At 38.5% G+C, this 21,842-nt stretch overlaps 1 protein-coding gene across 2 annotated transcripts in view; it reads right to left on the bottom strand.

Annotated features, from left to right (window-relative positions):
- Window positions 1-18,661, bottom strand: part of sr (zinc finger domain-containing protein striped) — a 386,420-nt gene extending 367,759 nt beyond the window's left edge. The window contains exon 1 of one of the 2 annotated variants that reach the window (XM_083143408.1): window positions 18,519-18,661. The gene's annotated coding sequence lies outside the window, so the exon portion shown is untranslated. The remainder of the gene's footprint in view (window positions 1-18,518) is intronic. The other variant, XM_083143406.1, reaches the window with a different exon arrangement.
- Between the last annotated feature and the right edge of the window lie 3,181 nt (window positions 18,662-21,842).

Below are 21,842 nucleotides of genomic sequence, written 5' to 3'. Positions count from 1 at the left end.
CGACATGGAACTGCTGACCAGACTTGCAACTTGGCAGATCCTACAAGCTCTCACCCTTGCATCAACGACAGAGGAAATAGCTAAGTAGTGCTTGCCTTAAACACACTTACACGTACACTAAGCAAAGCAAATATAGCAATACGTTCGTTACCAAATTAGAAGCTAGAAAAGTGCTTTGGAACTTGAAGAAGAAGAAAAAAATAAAGGAAATGAACTAAGCAGCTTCCTGTGAGTCAGCCTGTTTGAGCAAACATAGTTTAATTATCGAAAAGACTTAAACATAAAGAAGTAATAAACCTAACCAATTTACTTTCTCATCTTTTTCTTCCTGTTTCCTCTTTTGTTTTCCTTTGGTCCTCTTGAATTAAGTGAATGGCTTCGGACCATTAGCTGGGAGAAACGAATTTCGCAGCAATCAGCGGGAACTATACTCTACGATACACATCTGTGCATCCCCCCTTCGCCCCGCCCCTGCTTTTACATGTTTTAATGAATGGAAGCTTTGAGAGCGAGCGTTCATCCTGTACAATTAGCGATAGGCGTGGTTTGGGAATAGCCTAATGCTCTGCAAACACCTTGGAAAATGTCCACAAGTTCGTTTCCCAAAATTGTTTTTAGAAGATCTTAAGCAGCGGTGCGGGTAACCTGATCTGTTGGTAATTCAATACCGTGGGGGAGTGTTCCAGATCATCCGGCTATTTTTACAAGCCTGTTTCCCTCCTCCCCCCGCTGGAAGAAAATTGACGTCTTGATTGGTCAAGCCAATCAGTGTTCGCCAAGATGGTTTTGTGCATTTTCTTCTGACTATTGCTACACTGTAAAACGTGTAGTGCAAAGTGACACCAAGCGTGGCCTTTGCTTAAATTTCATGTAACAGAACACTCATTTTGGGTGTTGATTGAGACGTTCCATATTACACCCACGGAACTAAATGCAGCATATCGATTGATGCATCAGAATGCATCAACTGATGCACTAAAGTGTGTTTTATGGTTTCTTCAAAAGAATCAGATTCACATTTGATGCATTTGGGTGCATTTTTGTATGTCTTGAAAGAAACATCATCATTTGATTCAAGTGAGGATTCCTTTCAGTCGAGATGCACTTCAATGCATCAGTTGATGCGTTTTGATGCACCAGAATACATTATCCAAAAAGATGCAGGAAGGTGCATCACGGAACATCAACTGATGCATTGAAGTGCATCTCGACTGAAAGAAATCCTCACTTGAATCAAATGATGATGTTTCTTTCACGACATACAAAAATGAACCCAAATGCATCAAATGTGAATCTGATTCTTTTGAAGAAACCATAAAACACACTTTAGTGCATCAATCGATGCATTCTGGTGCATCAATCGATATGATGCATTTAATTTTCTGTGTGTACCGGGACTTTTGGTGGCAACGCAATTGAATCGTGTTGTATCTATCACCGGCAATTGCTGGAACTGTCAATTTACATTTCGTGCAAGAACAAATTGCTACATTAGGAAGTTTTTTTAAAAAAAATTCTTAATGCAAGCAGATATATTCCACAACTTTTATGTCTTTACCTTGGCGGAGACTTGGAGATACTGGCAAGGCAATTCTATTCCATCGCTATAAAAACCCTCCTCCGATATATTTCATAACAAATTGAAATAAGAGTTTCACTTGGACAAAGTAACAGAATTTCAAATAAAATTTCCTAGTTATTCAATCCCGATAGTACCATGTAATGTCGATAAGGTTTCCCAAGAATTCAATGCTGATAGTGTCATAGAATGTCAATAAGAATTCCCAAGAACTGAATTCCGGTGGTGTCATAGAATATCAGTAAGTTTTCTCATTAATTCAATTCCCCTGGTGTCATAGAATGTCAATAGGTTTACTCAGGAATTCAATTCCGATTGTGTCATAGAACCTCTAAAATTTACTAGTAATTCAGTTTCGATATCAATGAAGAATCTTCGATGACAGATTGATATAAGCCCCTGACCATCAGCCTTTGGGCAAGCCATTGCTCCATTGAAACAAATGGTTCCCATGTTCCTTCCAGAAGGGTAGTAATGGCATTCGAACGGAGACAGTTGCGTTAGAGGCGACTGGAAGACAAGAAGACACCCAAACCTGTTTAAGAGATGAGAGAATAGGAGGCAGTAACACCACCTGTTACTGTCACGCTCCTCTGCTTGCAGAAAACAAAGTGTAATTTGAGCTGTCCGAGCCTTGCAGAAGAGGAATCGATTGAAGATGGTGCTCATATTTGCCTTCGAATGTTTACCTTGTATTTGTCATCCGCAACTGTTGTGTAGGATGTTGTTTATTCAAAGCAAGACCATTTTCTTAGTCACAACAACAGAGTTGGATGTCTGTTACACAAGAATATTCATTCTCTGGAGGAAAATCTGCTGCACATCTCCTGCAAATCTGCTACACATCTCCGGCAAATCTGCTGCACATCTCCTGCAAATCTGCTGCACATCTCCTGCAAATCTGCTGCACATCTCCTGCAAATCTGCTACACATCTCCTGCAAATCTGCTGCACATCTCCTGCAAATCTGCTGCACATCTCCTGCAAATTTCATGCAATTTGCATATGTTCAGCAACCTTTCGTGTCACAAGAGAAGTATAATGCAGGATATAAGTTGAGATAAAATATGAGCAGGGGCGTGGCGTGTATTCAACCCAGCACCGTAGCCGTGCGGTATAAGGCGTCAGACTTTGGACTCGCGCTACGGAACTCGTGTTGGTTCGAGTCTCGTGGGGCAAACGTAGTAATTTTTCTCCTAAGATTTCAGCCTGTATATAGGAACGGTGGCCACCCACTATCGTGAGGAAATTGGGGAGATACGAATGCGTAGCGTAACCCGGTCATGGAAACATACGACAACGGCTGGGGTTCGTTGTGCTGACCACACGTCACCCCTTAAGCTGAAGCATGTGGGAGGCTGGTATATATACCATACGAAGGCTGGTATAAAACTTGTGTTTCTCCATTCTGGCTCAAGTTGGGCTTAGTGATTATAAGTATTGTTATCTTCTTTTAGCCTCGTCGCCATTTTTGTTGTGTCATAATCTCTATGACATAAACATAAATACAGATGTCAAGAGTGGAACTTCATAAAACATTTATTTTAACTATAACAAGATGGATTTACATTTTAACACATAAAGTCAGACATAAACGAAGTCCACATTGTAGTTCCTATATATGCACAGACTATTACCATTGGCCATAGCTGCAAGTTCACATGCATAATAATGCTATATATTGGATATGATATATAACATAACCGCTGTTGGTGTTGCACAGCAGGCACTGGTTAATAATGAGATAAGGATTCCTAGGATTGCTTAAGAGTATTGACAACGTCATCCCACGCCACTGAGAAACTAATATTGAAGTTTAATGGACCTATTTCTGAATAATAAATGAAATCTGAAAATTTGAGTAGACAGCCAACCTCTGTGAAGCGGAGTGATAAGGGTACATCTAAGAAGTCAAAGGTTTCAGATTCGATCCCTGGATGAGGATAACCTTGAGTTCGTTCATCCTCATCGCTGAGGCTAATTCATAGAAAACAGGGCCGGCCCTAGGTTGGGTATGGGGCCACTCAATATCACTCTTGTTATTGTGCGCTTCAAGCAATTTTTGATCGGAAACGACCTTTCAGTTGATGATGACGTGACAGGTATGGTCAAATACAGCATAAATAAGCATTGCATACGTCAGGAATGCTACTGGCCAGAATTTTGTTTTCTATCAACAGGAATTCTGATGTTTTGACACTACATTCCAAAAACAAACAATGTATGTAGCTACAGTGCAAGATTCATTTTCTTCATATTTCTACCCGAAAATAGCAGATTCCACTGTCTGTCTGTGTATTCCGTTAGGGTTGTGGAGCTTGAAAAGGTGGAGCTTTCTTTGATTTGTTTCATACATTGAAATCTCTTGTTTACTTGATTTACTACAATCTCTAGAGCACGGTAGAGAAACGTACTTTCTTGCCAGTCGTCTACCCTTCGGTGACGTAATCAATGACTTGAACTATTCAGCTAATGAAGGTTTTCTTCTAATGTGGTAATTCACTAATTTTCTAGTGATCTGTTTGCAGTTGTAAGGACATAGAAATATAATATGTTTGGTTGAAAATATATTTTAACGCCGAAAGGAAAACTTTTGTGAACTATCGGTGCCAGAGTTGCTACCCCTAAGGCCGGCTCTGGTAGAATAGTTACATTAAATATTCGAAATGGAAGTAAGGAATGAGACAACTGCTATTCCTATCTATATTCGGTTATTTTACGTTTATTCATGACGACGATGATAAACTATGAATTTATATAGCAGACTCACGACGTGGCATTCGGCCATATCTTGTGCACTCCCGTGGTGACTGAACTGAATACAAGATTGAATTAGATAATTTTACTTCGCTTTTCTATCACTTCGGCTAATCCTGATGATGAGTAATGATTATGATGAAATTGAAGAAGGGACACTCGACATGGAAACGCATGTCCAGCTCGGGATTCTAACCTGGAACCCCTGCATCATAGCGCGCTGTGCTAACCACTCCGCCACAGAGATCGGCTTCACACCAGTTATTTGCCGTACACTATAAGTTTACGTCTACATGCATTGTCTACACGTAATCTACGCGTAGCTTACATTTGGTTGTAGTTTACATAGACTACGTAGACAATCCCAAGTGCATTAAAATTAATTTTCAAGGCTTTGATGAAAGGAAAGTGACATTTTCAACTATATTGGTTCCTAACTAACTGAAAAGAATCCTATTTACAACAAAATTTATTTTCTCTTCTATCATCAACTATGGAAGAAGATAAATAGTATGAAAAAGAAACAACAGATGGCAGTCGTGAGGCAAAATTAGTTTCTTTCCCAATAAAACACTAGAATATTTCCTGTTAGATTTTCTTCCTAGGTGAGAAATTGTTGGAATTTGGCGGGAAGAGTATGAAAAGTTCTCCTCACACATTAGCAACTGGTACTCAGTATAATTTTGTTTTACTTTTCCGGCGCCCTTTGCTAAGTTATCACCTTTTGCCATGTTGTTCACATAGATTACGTCATCTATGTGTATAAAATAGTTTACGTGTAGAATGTAGACTATCATTGTTTACGCGTAGATGCACATCACTGGCTGTGAGTAAATAATCTAGTGGAATAACTAAGTTGGCACATCACTTCACACTCTTCTGTTGAAAAGTCACAACCTAGTTTCCAATATTACGTTTTTGCGGTAACGTGAATTTTCTAGGTTGAAAATTTACAAAAAAGAAAAATCCTTTTGTTATGGATATATTGTGATGTAATTTTGTTTTTCTTATTGTCAGAATATCAGATTCTTTTATTCGACTAAAAAAATGTGCAATGGTGTTGTTCTTCGGAATTTATATTCGTACTCATGGGCGTAACTAGGGACCTAACTTTGAGGGGGCATAATTAAACTGGGTCCAATTTTGAAGGGCCAGAATTAAATTAGGCCTAATTTTGAGATGGCAGAATTAAATTGAGCCTAATTTTGAGGGAGCAGAATTAAATTAGTCCTAATTTTCAGGGTGCAGAATTAAATTAATTTTGTGGGGGTAGAATCAAATTTTGGCCTAATATTGAGGGCGGTAGAATTATTTTAGGCCTAATTTTGAGGGAACAGAATTACATTAGGCCTAATTTTGAGGGAGCACAATTAAATTGGGCCTAATTTTCAGGGAGCAGAATTACGCTAGGCCTAATTTTCAGGGTGCAGAATTAAATTGAGCTTAATTTTGTGGGGGTAGAACAAACTTGGGCCTAATTTTGAGTGGGTAGAATTAAATTAGGCCTAGTTTTGAGGGGGCAGAATTAAACTAATTTTGAGGGAGCAGAATTAAATTAGGCCTAATTTTCAGGATGCAGAATTAAATTGAGCCTAATTTTGTGGGGGTAAAATCAAAGTTGGGTATAATTTTGAGGGGGTAGAATTAAATTAGGCCTAATTTTGAGGGGGTAGAATCAAACTTTGGCCTAATTTTGTGGGAAGAGACTCGAAAAGTTTTCCATCGGATAAAAACATTGTCCAGGATTATTTGCCAAATAACTGACGTTTGCGAAATTGCAAATATTACTTCTTCTTTTTTAATTTGCTCCTCAGGTTCCTTAACTTGTTAATTTTAATAAACCCAAACATTTGGGGGGGGGCAAGTTACGCCTATGTTCGTACTTGAGTTACCCGCTTATTCTACACAGAGCGTGACCAGTTTCCATTTGGATGGTTTCAAGTTCAGTCATTGCAGAAATTTTTGCAGAATAATGCGACATTAGGCAAAATGTTTATCTACATTCGTGCGAAATTTTTATTTAATTTCTTTCCACCTCACGAAATTCGCGAGTTGAGTTCCGCCAACTACGAATGATACCAATTACCACTTGCAATAAGCAGAAGCACAATAGATGGCGCCAACTTCGTGCCTGGTAATTTCAAATCTTCATCGTAGTAAAAAGTTTGTGCCTTTCTTCGTTCTTAGAAATATTATATTATGTTAAATTCCGACAAATATTTTAGATGTGCTGAGGGAAACTACACATTGAAATCTACATGCAGTGTATCACATAAGTCTGAACCCGTAGGAGAAAAAACACGAACAATTATGAAGTTTGTTCAAAGTGTCCGCCATTGTATCGCATTCACAGTTGAAACCAGCTTAGTCCTTCTAGTAACACTTTATGCATCACAGTTGCAGAAATTTGCTGACACACCTATACAGTGCGTTCTTTAAGAAAGAGAATGCTCTGAATTTTGACCTTCCTCTGCTTTTAGGTGGCCCCAAAAAATCCAAATTGAGAGAAGGGAGATCTGGGTTCCTTGGATGCTACTTCGTTCATCCTCGGTGTACAGTTCAATATGAGGGAAATTGTGTGTCAAGGTGCGGAGGGGCGCCATCCTGTTCAAAACTCCGATGGGTCCAGACTTACGGAACACCCTGTAGAATCAGTTATTACATCGCACTGAAACAAATATAAAGTTTGTGATTTGAGCCGAGTGTCTCTTCGCGTCCTGGCCCTAGACCAAGTCTAAGCATTAGACAACGTGTCGAGGTGCCGATCTACGTGACGAAGTGGCTAGCATAGCGCGCTGCGACACCAGAGACTCCAGGTTCGAATCCCAGCCTGGTCATGTGTGTTCTTTGTGAGTGTCCCTTCATCAATATCATAATATGAATTTATGAATATGTTATAGGGGTATTATTCCTAAATAATGGATTTATTATAAGGATTGGATTTGTCACTCTGAAGTTTTTGTAATAATAGTTTGTACTAGTGTTTGCGATACGTGTTTTGTGAGATTCAGGTGAAATGCATAAATATTTGAAAATGTTTCTTGTTAAAGTGGTAAAGCTGTTCTGTCACCAAGATGTATGTGTGTGGGTGTGTGTGTGGTATATATATATATATATATATATATATATATATATATATATATATATATATATATATATATATATATATATATATATATATATATATATATATATATATATATATATACAGAGCATTCCCTGACATTAGCTACGAGACTCGGCGGCAAGCGGCCCGGCGTCAGCGCTTGTCGTTCCCAGTGAACGAGTCCGCGATAGTCGCACGCTGCAGCGTTTTTTTCGCTCTCCCTGCCTTCGCTCTCTTTCCCCTTCTGTTGACGTTGCAGACTGACGCCAGTATAATCCTCCCTCGGAAGTTTTGTTGTGTCGTGTCGGTGTGTTGAAGATTGTGGCTTAATATGGCACCACAAAAGTTTACATTACAACAAAGGATTTATCTTGTCGAGTGTTACTTCGGAAAGAGAAATTGTGGAGAAGTGCGACGACGTTTTGCAACGAAATTTCCTGGTGTTCCTGTTCCACATGGGACCACTATATTAAACCTCGTAAAAAAGTTTCGAGTAACAGGGTCAGTTCTGAATAAAAGTGGAAAGAAAAATGGGGAAATCTAAAAAATAAAGTATACAAAGACAATCCGCACACCATCCGTGAGTTAAAAGAGAGTATTGTACGAGAAATCGGAGAATTACAGTAGACGAACTTGCACGTGTAAATGACAATTTCCTTCGGAGATGCCAGGAATGTGTTGCAGCAGAGGGACATCATTTCAACATCTTCTGTAGTCAAGGTTAGTACACAATATGAAAACTGTAATTTTAATAGCCGACTCTAGCGACTGTCGCAGACCCGTTCACCGGAAAAGACAAGCGCTGACGCCGGGCCGCTTGCCGCCGAGTCTCGTAGCAAATGTCAGGGAATGCTCTGTATACATGTGTGTGTGTATATATAATGTATTATGTGTCTATGTTTATGTATGTGTGTAAAGGAGACAGGAGGGAGGGATGTTAAATTAAGGGAGAGTGGGTAAGTGTGTACACGTTGTAAATGTAAATGTAACATTATAATACTACATTCTGTAATCGGAGACTTGTCTCTGTTGAAGGGAAATGAATAAATATCATCACTCATCCTCATCTTCACCATTAGCCAAAAGTGGCAGAAAAATTAAGTAAAATGAACGAAAATCAACACGTCAAGGAACTTCCGCACAAAGACAATTAAAGGCTATAAGAGGACTATACTGCATCTTCAGATACCTAGGGCTGTGATGGAAGGCTCGCGTCAATATCTACAAGACCATGGTAGAGTCAGATTATTTTCGGAACTGCGCGAGTCTAGCTAGTGAGCCTACCGACAGCGAGGAGCGTGAGGAAGAGGGTCCGCGATTGGTGCAGGGTTGGAATGACTTCAGTAGCTCGCTTGTTGATTGGCTGCTTCGGAAGTTGTGACTCGCTCCCAAGCTGCAAATGCACAAGTCAGGGATGTTATGGAAATAATCTTACTCTACGACCAGCCATATTAGTATATGCGATTTAAGACGAGGGTACCCACAATGGGGAATGATAACGTGGACCGCGCTATCAAACCTTTGAGAGGGAGGATATTTTCCTTAAAATAACATAAACATCCAACATGTATATATATTTTTCTAAAATATATGTAAAAACAAGTTTAAACCGTGGTACCAAGCACGATGAGACGGAGGGAGGGGGGAAATCTGAGTTTGAGTCTGTTACTAAGTCCACTTTATGCACAGAAAGACTAATCGAGTCTGGGCTTATAGTTTATAGGGGTATGAGAACCCGCTCAGTGAAAAACAAACCCGAATACACTGATTGCAAGGTGTGCTTCCCTCTAGTGTTGTCACTGGAAAAAGACCCCATTCGAACTGATTATCCATAGCAGCTGATAAGCCAGCAACAATGTGATGGGTTGGGGGGCGGGGATAATAACGTACACTGTATATGCATTAGCACGAATGCAGTGGCATGCCTTCAGCAACCCTTTTGATTTACGAAAACAGATACGGGAAGTCAAAACCAGCCACAAGCCACTCCAAACACGACAATAGGTTTCTCTCTCGCTTTGTAAACACACGGCGTCTCTTATAACTAAACAGCAAAGGTTTTGTTCTCTTCTGTTTTTATTTTGCCTGGGTGAATAATGAAGACAAATACAAATTAAGCATGAGTAAACCCCGGACGTTTGAAATTTCCATAATGGAGCTCGAGAGAGAGAGAGAATTACGTCATCCCGACTGGGAAGGTACTACAGCACGCACCCAGAATGCACCGCGTGCCAAGGTTAGGGGCATTGAACTGGAGTGGGAGAAAAAAGCTTAAGTTAAACAATGTTTTTTTCGCTCCTTTTTCTTTCTTTCCAGTTCCTTTTCGCGGGGGGCGAAAGTTAAGAAGAATTAGTCGAGATGTTAATAAAAGCACGATGAGCACGATCATTGATAAGTTTAAAATTGTTATCAACAGATGGCCCACCGTGCAAAAGGATTCTATTTATGGCGACATGAGTGAGAACGAAATTGTTTCCGACACGTAAAGCGTGCCAGAAAAAGAAGCATTAATACTTTATATATGGGTGGAAGAATAGGAGAAAACAATTTAATTTTACAATTTTAATGTATTTGAGCTGTAAATGCTCTCTAAAAATGTAATTATATTACACGTAATGTACCTGACGACCCTATAGGGAGTATGTGACAGCGACTACTATTGTAGTGTCCGCCTTTTTCTACAGTTGACTTGGTACTAGTGATGTGCAGTAGACTATAAGTTTACGTCTACATGCGTTATCTACACGTAATCCTCGCGTACATTACATTGGGTTGTAGTTTACATAGACTACGTAGACAATCTAAAGTGCATTAAAATTAATTTTCAAGGCTTTGATGAAACGAAAGTGACATTTTCAACTATATTGGTTCCTAACGAAATGAAAAGAATCCTGTTTACAACAAAATTTCTTTTCTCTTCTATTATCAACTATGGAAGAAGTTAAGTAGTATACAAAAACAACAACAGATGGCAGTCGTGAGGCAAGAGTGGTATTTTCCCATAAAACACTAGAATATTTCCTATATTAGGTTTCTTCCTAGATGAGAAATTGTTCGAATTTGGATGAAAGAGTATGAAAAGTTCCCTTCACACATCAGCAACTGATACGCAGTATAATTTTCTTTTGATTCCACGGCGCCCTTTGCTAAGTTATCACCTTTCGCCATGTTCTTTACATAGATTACGTAATCTACGTCTATAAAATAGTCTACGTGTAGAATGTAGACTATGGTTGTTTACGCGTAGACTTGCCTAGTAGTTAAAGCTTGCCAGAGAATGAGAAAACACATTTTCCTGTTCTCATGGCGGGGCCTCCCCGATGGCGCAGTGGCATCGTCGTTGCCTTGTAATCAATGAGTCGCGGGTTCGATACCCGGTGGAGCCACATAGTGGTTCGGATCCCACTTTAAACTGTAGGTCCAGTCCCGATTTGCCTTACTGTGCATAAAGTGGACTCAAAAACACCAAATCAATCAATAAATCCTGTTCTCATCGCGTGGGTAAAAAGCAACAGGAAAATCAAGTTCATTGTGTGGTGTGTATAACGATGACTAACAACTTTTTGCTCGATTATTCGAACTTCTGAAACATATGAAAATCACCATCACTTATTAGTATTACAAGTACTTTATGCGTAGATACCAAAAATGCATGGAGAAAACCAAATACCAGGAACAAAAAATAGCCTTTCCTTTCGCTTACATAACATTGCGTTATCGGCGATTGAAACTCGAAAAAAAAAAAATGCTAGCCCTCGACTATTTTCCTCCTATAAAAGTACACTGTGGCTAGTCATAGGTGGGATTGGAAAACAAAAAACTGTGCCAGCTCTCCTCTGACCCTCTCCACAGTCCTTGAGGAATTCATGCAGAGCTGGATAAAGGTTGGGTCATTTTCTTACAGCACCAAAGTTTCAAAAATAATTTTGGTTACGTCACCTTGCAAAATTGCCATCAGCTTGTAAAATTAAGTTTAGCAAGTGATAAAATTTCGTACTGAATTTCGCAACAAAACTACTGTTACTCCAATATATATTAAATTTAAACAAATTATATATCTCTTTTATATTTCTGAACCTATGATATGCGCTAAAATTTTTGAAATTAAAGCATTTTAATCATCATAGTCTTGTAATACTATTGTCACGTAATTTTTACTAAAAGTCATCAGCATTAGATGAAGATGATATAATTCATAATAAACATACCTGATTCTTATTCCAAATTCAAGTAAATTAGAAAATCTGGAGATCATGCGACAAAATTATTAATTTAAATCATGAGCTAACGTTATCTGCCCATAAACAAGAACGATATTTATTTTATATTATTGTTGTAACTGACGTAGTGCTACTATATTTTGGCTTTCAGGTAATTCTTAACAGCATAATATTAACAATAAAATATTTTATTATTATTCTTTGGCATACGGGACACAAAACTATTGTCTAAATTATAATAATCGATAGTTTAATGTTGAAACTTGAATGCGGGACCGATATTATTATTTTTTTATTTCTAGTTGTTATCGCGACGATGAGTATGACTGATGATTGGATAAAGGTGGATAAAGGCCGGAACTTGAACCTGAAACCTTGCGTGGCATGATCGTGACTCGACCACTCAACTCGCTTGCCCACATACACTGTACCTATTATGTTTACATATTATGACGTCACATCGAAGTAAAATTTTTTCACTTTCGTGGAGAATAAAAATTGTAATTTGTACTTTACAAAATATTTTATTTTGTACTAGATTAACCTGACAATGGTGAAGGATAATGATGATGATTACGAGGATGAATGACAAACATTTGTGCCTGTGCACAGGATGTTTCGGGTCAATCCCCTCTATCCGCTACACCGGACAGGTCGGTTAAGATTTTTGCGGAACTGTAGTTACGATTCGTTACGGATTATTACGTGTGACCTGAAAAATATCTGAGCGACATGTATGACTATGTTCATGACGTACAGGAGTGTTTGATCTACAATCACTACTGAAAGTGCTTGATGATTGTAAGTACACTGTAAAAAATGTTGGTGTTAAAGACCTGGAGGTCTACACCACATTTTGGTTAACATTTAAGCTCAGTGGTGTCAAAAAGGTGTTCATTGCAACCATTTGTCTGTGTTATTTCAACACCAGTGAGATTAAACGTTGACCAAAATGTGGTGTACATCTCCAGGGACCACACTGTGTGTCGTTTTAACACCAACATTTTTTACAGTGAAGGGAACGGATTTTGAGGTGTAGCACCTTTCCAAAAATATAGCTGTTTTCACACCTATAGTTGGAGATATGTATTTTAGGACATGAAATCAAGTGAAATGAACACACTTTGTTGCACCTTTTCGTAAGATTAGCACATTTATCCCATTTTTAACCCCTATTCGATGCTTCAGCACCTATTTCCTTCCTTTTCTTTCATGTTTTGTTAAGGAATTGGACAGAAAAATAAATTATATTCACTCTTCTTGAGCAGCTATATAAAATCATATAGTCTCATTTGGTAGAGCAGAACAAGAGCTCTAAAATGGTATAATATAAACATTGCAACCTCAATAGTTCCCAAGATAATGTTGGAAAACCCGTGAGAGAAAACACAAACTTCAACAAAACCTATTCGGCAGAACCACAGTTCTCTACGCGGTCCGCGCGCAACCACAGTTCTCTTCGCGGTCCGCGCTCATTATATACAGGAGGCGCAGGAAAAGAGAGCATTGAATGAAGGCATTTTATCAGCACCTTTTTTTTAAACCTTTCTGAAAACATTTTCAGAACCTTTCCCGATCATCCCTTCCCTAATTATAAGCAAGATAACCCGTTTATTAATTCTAGTGCCTGTACAAAACTAAATTTTGTGGACGAAGGCTAATGGGGGAGGCGGAAGCTTCAGTTTTAAATCGGATCCAAAACCATAAAAATCTGACTTCCTAAGGGATTTCTTGCATACAGGACAAATGATGCACCTCCCATGTTTTCAAAATTTGTTTCCTTGAAGTGTTCTTTTCGTGCACACAAGCTAGTGAGAAGCAGATACATTCATTTCACGCTGGTTTCCAATAGTAGCAATACATAACTTACTTTGGAAACGATTCCTGTATTCTGGTTTAGTTCACTTTGTGCACAGAGGCCCAACCACATAATTTTGCAAACCAACTCCATGGTTACCAAGGTTTCCAGGTTCGAATCCCGGCCAGGCCATGGGTGTTATCTCTTAGTGTCCATTCATCAATAACATCTGACCACCACACCTTCATCGTCGCGATTAGCTAAAGGTGGCAAAAAAGCGACGCTAAATACCAAAAATCAAATCAAATCAAGCCCAAGGATAGGAAAATGTTAATACTTAATGGACCTTTAATAATGATAGTAGTAATTACTGCTCGATGTAAATCATTATATTGTAATTAATTGTAAAAGGGTTACTAATAATTATTATTATTAAACAGTTTAAATTAATGAATAATATATTTCATTTTAAACAATCTCATTGTGTATATCAATGTGCACCTACTAACAACAATTATTATTAATATTATTATTATTATTCAATATGTTTATTGTAGTGGCCGCGGTGGCTCAGTCGATTGTCGACCTCCGTGGCGAAGTGGTTAGCAGAGCGCGCTACAACGCCAGGGGTTCTGGGTTCGAGTCCCGGGTAAGGCATGGGTATTTGTGTTCGTCCAGTTGATAAGAAAGAAAGAAAAATGTAAGAATTGAAAAGTGTAAAAGTAAGAAAAAGAGTGTATGGTGAGGGATACCTCCGTGTAGGGGGTATTTCCTTTTTATAAAAAAAAAAAAAAAAAAAAAAAAAAAGTCGGTAACGCGTCTGACTACCATGCTCAAGGTCCCGGGTTCGATCCCCGGCCGGTTCAAATCCGGGAACTTTTCTAACGGTGGAAGCGGCCCCGGCGCCCACCCAGCGTCGAATAACATGGGTACCTGGGGGAAACCCTGGGGGGTAAAGGCGGTCAGGGGCGTGATGCTGATCACATCACCCCCACTCACGACCGGATCAAGAAAGTGTGGGGCGTTACCCCCACACCCCCTATACGCCTTCATGGCGTGGTGCTTTGCACAGGGAAACACTTTACCTTTTTTTTTTTTTACCTTTGTAGGAACGCATTCATATGTATATATTCATTTTTTGACGAAATCTATCGAAATATGTCTGCATTTTCACTGAGAATATATACAATTAGTTATTGCCAATTACAGCATATTTTCTCAATAACAAATTCTCGAACATACTTAGGTTATGAAGAAAATAATATTGAAAGTGAAAAACATGTGACCTTCCATTAGAAATTATCCATATATATTAAACTTCAAATTTTTTCCAAAAACATATAATGAAATGATTAAGTGTTTATTTGATTATGTAATTAATGCAAAATGTTTAATAAATCAATGGTAGGGGTTCGAACCCGTTTACCCCTTCCCTTGTACGCGACCATGGCTGAGAATCAAACCTACAACACAATTGATTGTATTTATTGTCTACAACAGAGCAAGCAGTTTGATATGGAGTATGGTACCAGGAAGGAGACAATTGAATCTGTCGGGACGAGAAAATGTCGAGCCATATTTCACAATATTATGGGTGTACATTCGAAATGTATTCTGCTACTTGTACAGTGAGATCCATGAGTATTACCGTGCAAATTGTCCATCACCATATTCGTGCAAATTGTCCATCACCATGTTCGTGGACTTTATTTGACTCAATAAGAACTTCGAGAATTAAGAGAAAACTCAAAACAAGCTGTTGACAACTTTTTCACCAGCATACATAAAAATCCATCGCTTAAAAACACAGAGAACGTAAAAGAAAACTTAATGAAAATAGTCATGGACAATTTGCATGATAATACTCATGGATCCCCACTGTACTTGGTGTCTGTTTCAATAATGTTTCTAATTGACTTTCAAGTAATTTCATTTTGAAATGTTTTTTGATGATAAATAATGTGGTTTCATCTCGCCACAACCTCTTCAATTGATAAAAGGATTTATATGTTAACCATTGGAATATCAACGGTCAGGAAAGTGCATGTCTGGACTCGAACCCGATATTACTGTCGTATGTTGGCAGTTGAATGAATATTTTCTGTTAACAGATTGACTTATATAGATCTGGTTTCTGTGTCTAAGTCTTTTTTTTTTTTTTAAAAAAAAGTGACTTACACCACTGTAACTTTAACATGTCCATATGATCCCCGATTAACATTTTAACAAATTACGACCACCTCCTAGAACATCCACGTTTACAAAGGTTTATAGTATAGTAAAAAGGTTTATAGTACAATTCAAACTCCCTCCGAAAAAAAAATTGTTTACGCTAGTGATTTCATCTAATCATTATTCATACTTACTGGCGCGATTTGACAAGAGGGTTCCCAGGATCTTTTGCGGTGAAGACACATTGCACAGCATAATTTGGGAATGTATTATCTACTGAACATATAATTAAATGGCGTCCTAGATATACAGATATGGAAATTTCCTGAAGTGTTTTTAATAACAAAAAACCGTATTTGAAAGTGGGAGAAAATGGACACCCAATAGGGAAAAAAATGGAAAATTGATCACCATTTTATCGGAGAAGCAAAAGCGGTGTGAAAAGCACCATACATAGCGGAGAAGAACTGATTTTGAAGGCTGTGGGTTCGAATCCTACCCTTGTCAGAATTATTGGAGGGCTCTGATCACTGAAATAAATTAATGAATGACTCACTCCCTCCCTTTTTTAAGTTTTGGCCTCAGGGTTCGGAATCTCGTAAAAGCCCATGAATTCCTCAAAAATATTAACATTTTCATTTACAGTTCGAATGCAAAATGTCAATTGTCCACGGATGGATATGTCACAAGTTGCGTCAACCATAATAGCAAAATATTCCCGACTTTTAATATCTGCTACCACGCAGCGCAAAACAGATCTCCCTAATATATCAATGATCTCGTTCTGAATGTCATGTGAGAACCATTTGTAGCCCGAACGTCTCTTTTTAGTAAAAATGTTAACAATACTCATAATTATATACTTAGAAGTCATGTGTTTTGCTGTCTCTGGTCATAGCCCCCCCCCCAAAGTTGATGGTTTAGCGGTCTCAGCCCCCCAAAGATGATGGTCTATAACATTTCAAATGTGTATTTAACGTTAAATTCATTTGGCACAATTCAGAGTAAACTTTACAAGAGAAGCAAAATAATACATTAGATCCTCTTAAGCAAAATTATTTGGGGGGCTCTGCCCCCACATCGTTAACATTGGGGGGGCTCGAGCCCCCCCAAGCCCCGGTTGGTCTTTGGTCGTCGTTTTTGTGGGCTTTGTTTTAATCGTCATTAATCCTCGTCGTCGCTGTTAAAGATAGAAACGAAGAAATAGCGTCGTACAACAGGCCTCTGTGGTTCAATATTCAATGTAACATGTTACGAAACCAGCGTTGGTTGGATGTAGCCGTGGCGGAGTGGTTAGCACATCGCGTCCCTGGTTCGAATCCTGGCCTGGGCATGTTTGTGAGCGTCCATTCATCATATCATCACTCATCCCAATCTTCGTAAATTAGCCAAGAGTGGCATAAGAAGCGAAGTAAAATAAAGCAAATCATATCAATCTTGGATATAGGGTTTAGCCGACTGTAAGTGCTATATTGGTAAAATTGAGCATCAAAAATTACAAAAAAAAAAAAATAGCTGTAAAAATTTAGGGGTTCACAAAAATTTTGGATAAATCACTTCGTCCTGTCACCAGTTCATCCATGTATATAACAAGTTAAGGTATATAATAAGCAGCGAACGGATTGATATGTAGTAAAAATATGTAAATAAGTATTTAGATATTTTCACCAAAAGATGGAGCTAAATATGGATTTACAATTGTCAAAAATTACATTCTTAATAATATAAGACACTTCACAAGCTTACACTCGCATTAATTGTAAAATAACACAAAATGTGTTTTCCTTTTCTGTTTCCAAAAGAATGAATAACAAAATTTTGTTGTAAGTATTAGAACGTGTATTCACTTCTGTTGTCTCTTAAGATGTAGATGTATTTATATGGACTAAAATTTCGAGCGACAGTTGCCGAAGCTTGTTCTTGTTATTATGTATACGAAGTTAATTGTTAAAGATGTTGTCTACAGAATATAACAGATTGGAGTCAAATATAAGCATGACACTCCATATCGATTATGATATAATACCGCACCGCACCGCACCAATATCGCAAGAATGAATGGGAGTGTATTTCAAATTTGTCAGTTACTCGCAAGAAATTCATCCAACTCTTTCGGGGACATGCAGTTATTGTGCGAATATGTAGTATATGTTGAGAAATGTTCTGAAATATGGAAGTAATATGTACAAAAATAACTCAAATATGTAAAATATGAACCAAAACCTAATATATGCAAAAATATGAAAAATAAAAACTGAATTTTTCGAGTCTATATTCCATGATGTGCAATGATAATACAAATGTAACTGATTTCAGCTTCATACATAAATATGTATTTACATATGGAAAATAATATAGTGACGGTGGATGTTATTAGGATGTATATTGTCAGGTACATTAATTAAGTGTTGTCTTCTGCTGCTGTTCTTAGGAGGATTCACGACATGTGATTGATTGATGAGATGGGCAGAATCTTTCGTAATGAGGTTTGATTTAGCCCTCATAGCTCTAATTACTGTCGATATTATAATTCTGATAGCAAGGACGATATTTAATTTAGCATTATTGTTGTGTAAGCAGAATCGAACTTTGGGGCAAAATCAAGAAGTTGCCTATCTCATAAAAATGGTGTCCAGGACAATTTTGCTAAACTGTTAAATTTGCGAAAACATAACAATTACTTGTACTTTGTTTCTTTGGTCCAAGGAGTTTAACAAAAGTACTTGTAAATTTCAATAAACCTGCACATTGGGGGGGGGGCAGTGCCTCTTTGCCCCCGGAAAGTTACGCCTACGAGCTAATGAATTCGTTCTTATCGTTACGAGTAATTGCAGAAATAGACAAACTACGTAAAAATAGAAATAGGTAAATGCAAATAGTACTTACTGGTTTCTCCTTGTGGGATCCAAGAAGACGGTGTCTATTGCTGCGTTCGTAGGGAAAAGTAGAAGATATCCAGCGTCAACACAACACCGCCAAGGCTCACCGTAAACACTACACCACGTTCACACTTTTCTTTCTTCTTGAACACAAGTTCCTGAGTTTCGTTGCGCGGCGAGCGAGAACACGTGTGGAGGCAGGAGCCGAGTTCTTCGCTCGGTGTGTTCGCCCGTTTTTGGAGTTCGCACGCCTGCTGCTCGGGAACGCCACCGCACGAACGGTTTTATACAAACCCGCCGCGTGGGTGTCCGTCGGGAATCTTCGTATTGGAGGGAAGCGGCGCGCGTTGCCAGGCAACAAGGTTCCCGCCGAAACCGTCGCTCTCTCGGCCACGGCCAGCGGAAGTGACGTTTCGCTCGTGGAGCAGAGGGACGGGCAGGGTTGCCAGGATCGACGGTTTATCGCATTTTCCCGATTAAGGTGAAGGGTGAGAGTTTCCCACCAGCCTTGTATTTATTTCAGGGCACTGCTACAAGAAAGATACCATACAAGAGAGTATGAATTTCTCCCCATGTTGAAAGTGGAAGCGAATTTTTCAAGTTGATTATTAAGCTGGACACAGCGGCGTGCCCAGGATTTTCGAAAGGGAGGGGTTTTGTATATTTTTTCTGGTAGTCAGCTCTAATTCTGCCATCTTTTCCTACCTTTGACGTTCTTTTTTCAGGAATACTGGGCCAAAGGGGGGTTATGACCCCCCCACCAACCCCCCCCCTTGTGCACGCCACTCGGGACACCATGTTTGGAACATATGATCAATACGAACGTTGTCATGGAGACAAAAATGCAACAACTTCAAGTTACGGCTGGTTTTCGATTTTTTCCTACGACAAATCAAATCTTCGTTTCCTCTTTCCGTTCATGTTTTTTTCTACGCCGTCGGAAGTTTGGCATTCCCAACAGAAAACAAATAAAAATAATACTCCCATAAGCGTAATGCTATGTTTTCTTCTCGTCCTGCGACAATACAGCGTACAGACCTATCTCTCCCAAGCTCACATCAGAGAAGGGTCGGTGGGGGAGGAGCAGTTAAGGGGCCTCGCGTTTGGCTGGACAGAAACTGTTCCTAACGTCCTAAAAATCAAGGAAACCACGAAGGTCCAGTCCAGTTGATAGGCTGTTTGACTTATATGCGGGTTCGATTCGCAAATTACGTGATTTCAGGCGGGATTTTGCCCGCTAATGTACGTACCTGTATATATAAGTTCTTGGGCTCGCCCAGCCTCTTTTATCAATGATTAACTGGAAGATGAAGGCGGTTGGAGCGTGGTGATGCTCATGGTTCATCAAATATGAAAGTGTCATTGATAAGATAAGGTAAAAGTCAGAGACATTCAAACGGCAAAAATGACTTTCAAGTGCTCCACTTGGTTCAACAGTGAGCACATATCTCTCTCTCTCTCTCTCTCCCTTGTTTTCTTCTTCTTTCTCTCTCTTTCTCCATCTCTTTCCCTTGTTTTCTTCTTCTTTCTCTCTCTTTCTCTATCTCCTTCCCTTGTTTTCTTCTTCTTTCTCTCTCTTTCCCTTGTTTTATTCATCTTTCTCTCTCTTTCTCCATCTCTTTCCCTTGTTTTATTCTTCTTTCCCTCTCTTTCTCCATATCTTTCCTTTGTTTTCTTCTTCTTTCTCTATTTCTTTCCCTTGTTTTATTCTTCTTTCTCTCTTTTCTCTTTCCTTGTTTTCTTCTTCTCTTTTTCTCTTTCCCTTTTTCTTCTTCTTTCTCTCTCTTTCTCCATCTCTTTCCCTTGTTTTCTTCTTTCTCTCTCTTTCTCCATCTCTTTCCCTTGTTTTCTTCTTCTTTCTCTCTCTATCTCTCTCTCCTTCCCTTGTTTTCTTCTTCTTTCTCTCTCTTTCCCTTGTTTTATTCTTCCTTCTCTCTCTTTCTCCATCTCTTTCCCTTGTTTTCTTCTTCTTTCTCTCTCTTTCTCCATCTCTTTCCCTTGTTTTCTTCTTCTTTCTCTCTCTTTTTCCATCTCTTTCCCTTGTTTTCTTCTTCTTTCTCTCTCTTTCTCTATCTCCTTCCCTTGTTTTCTTCTTCTTTCTCTCTCTTTCCCTTGTTCTATTCTTCTTTCCCTCTCTTTCTCCATATCTTTCCCTTGTTTTCTTCTTCTTTCTCTATCTCTTTCCATTGTTTTATTCTTCTTTCTCTCTTTTTCTCTTTCCTTGTTTTCTTCTTCTCTTTTTCTCTTTCCCTTTTTCTTCTTCTTTCTCTCTCTTTCTCCATATCTTTCCTTTGTTTTCTTCTTCTTTTTCTATCTCTTTCCCTTGTTTCATTCTTCTTTCTCTCTTTTTCTCTTTCCCTTGTTTTCTTCTTCTCTTTTTCTATCTCCTTCCCTTTTTCTTCTTCTTTCTCTATTTCTCTATCTCTTTCCCTTGTTTTCTTCTTCTTTCTATATCTTTTCCCTTGTTTTCTTCTTCTTTCTCTTTCTTTCTTTCAGCGAGTACAACTTCAAGGGTCCCGGGTTCGAATCCCGGCCTGGACATGAGTGAGAGAGAGCGGAGAAGATGGAAAGACATAGGGGGAACGAGAGAGAGAAAGAAAGAGAGAAACAAAGATAAAATTACATAGAAGAGGAGAGAGAGAAGACAGAGAGAACAAGAGAAAGACATCGATAACAAGAGAGAGAGAGAGAAATAAGAGATGCAAAAAAGAAAGGGAAAGCAAGATATATATATAGAGAGAGAGAGAGAGAGAGAATATTGAAGGAAACAGGTGGGGAAAAGAGAGAGAAAGGAAATTAAAGATATGGAAACAAGAGAAGGACTGATACAACGTAAAAGTAATATGAGGATAAAGAGAAAAGAATATATATGAATCAAACAAAGAGAAACAGGAAAGTTGGTTAGAATGAGAGAGAGAGAGAGAGCGAAGGAAAGAAATAAGGAGAGAGAAAGCCAGATATAAGAGAGAAATTATTAATAAAGAAGGGGGACAAGTGGATAAAAGACAAAAGCCAGAAATGGATAGAGAGAAGTTAAGAAAAATGGAGAGAGAGAGAGAGACATAAGTAAGAAAAGAGAAAGAGAAAAGTATAGAGAGATACAGAAGGCAAGCGTGCAATCAAGCAATACAGAATAAATTCATCTGGAACTCATGAACTGACAGAAACCTTCTTTAATGCTGAATTTTCAACGCTTATGATTTCCAATCTGAACATTTAATGTTTATAAACGTTACATTATGCATTTTTAATAGTAATATTAGTAATATTTCCTTAGTGTTTTATTAATTTTCATTACAGTCTGGTACATTTATCCATCTCGAAGAATAAT

This window comes from Lepisma saccharinum, chromosome 21 (genome assembly GCF_977018435.1).
Source record: "Lepisma saccharinum chromosome 21, izLepSacc3.1, whole genome shotgun sequence".
Taxonomy (NCBI): Eukaryota; Metazoa; Arthropoda; class Insecta; order Zygentoma; family Lepismatidae; genus Lepisma; species Lepisma saccharinum.
This window is presented reverse-complemented; position numbering and strand designations above follow the sequence as displayed.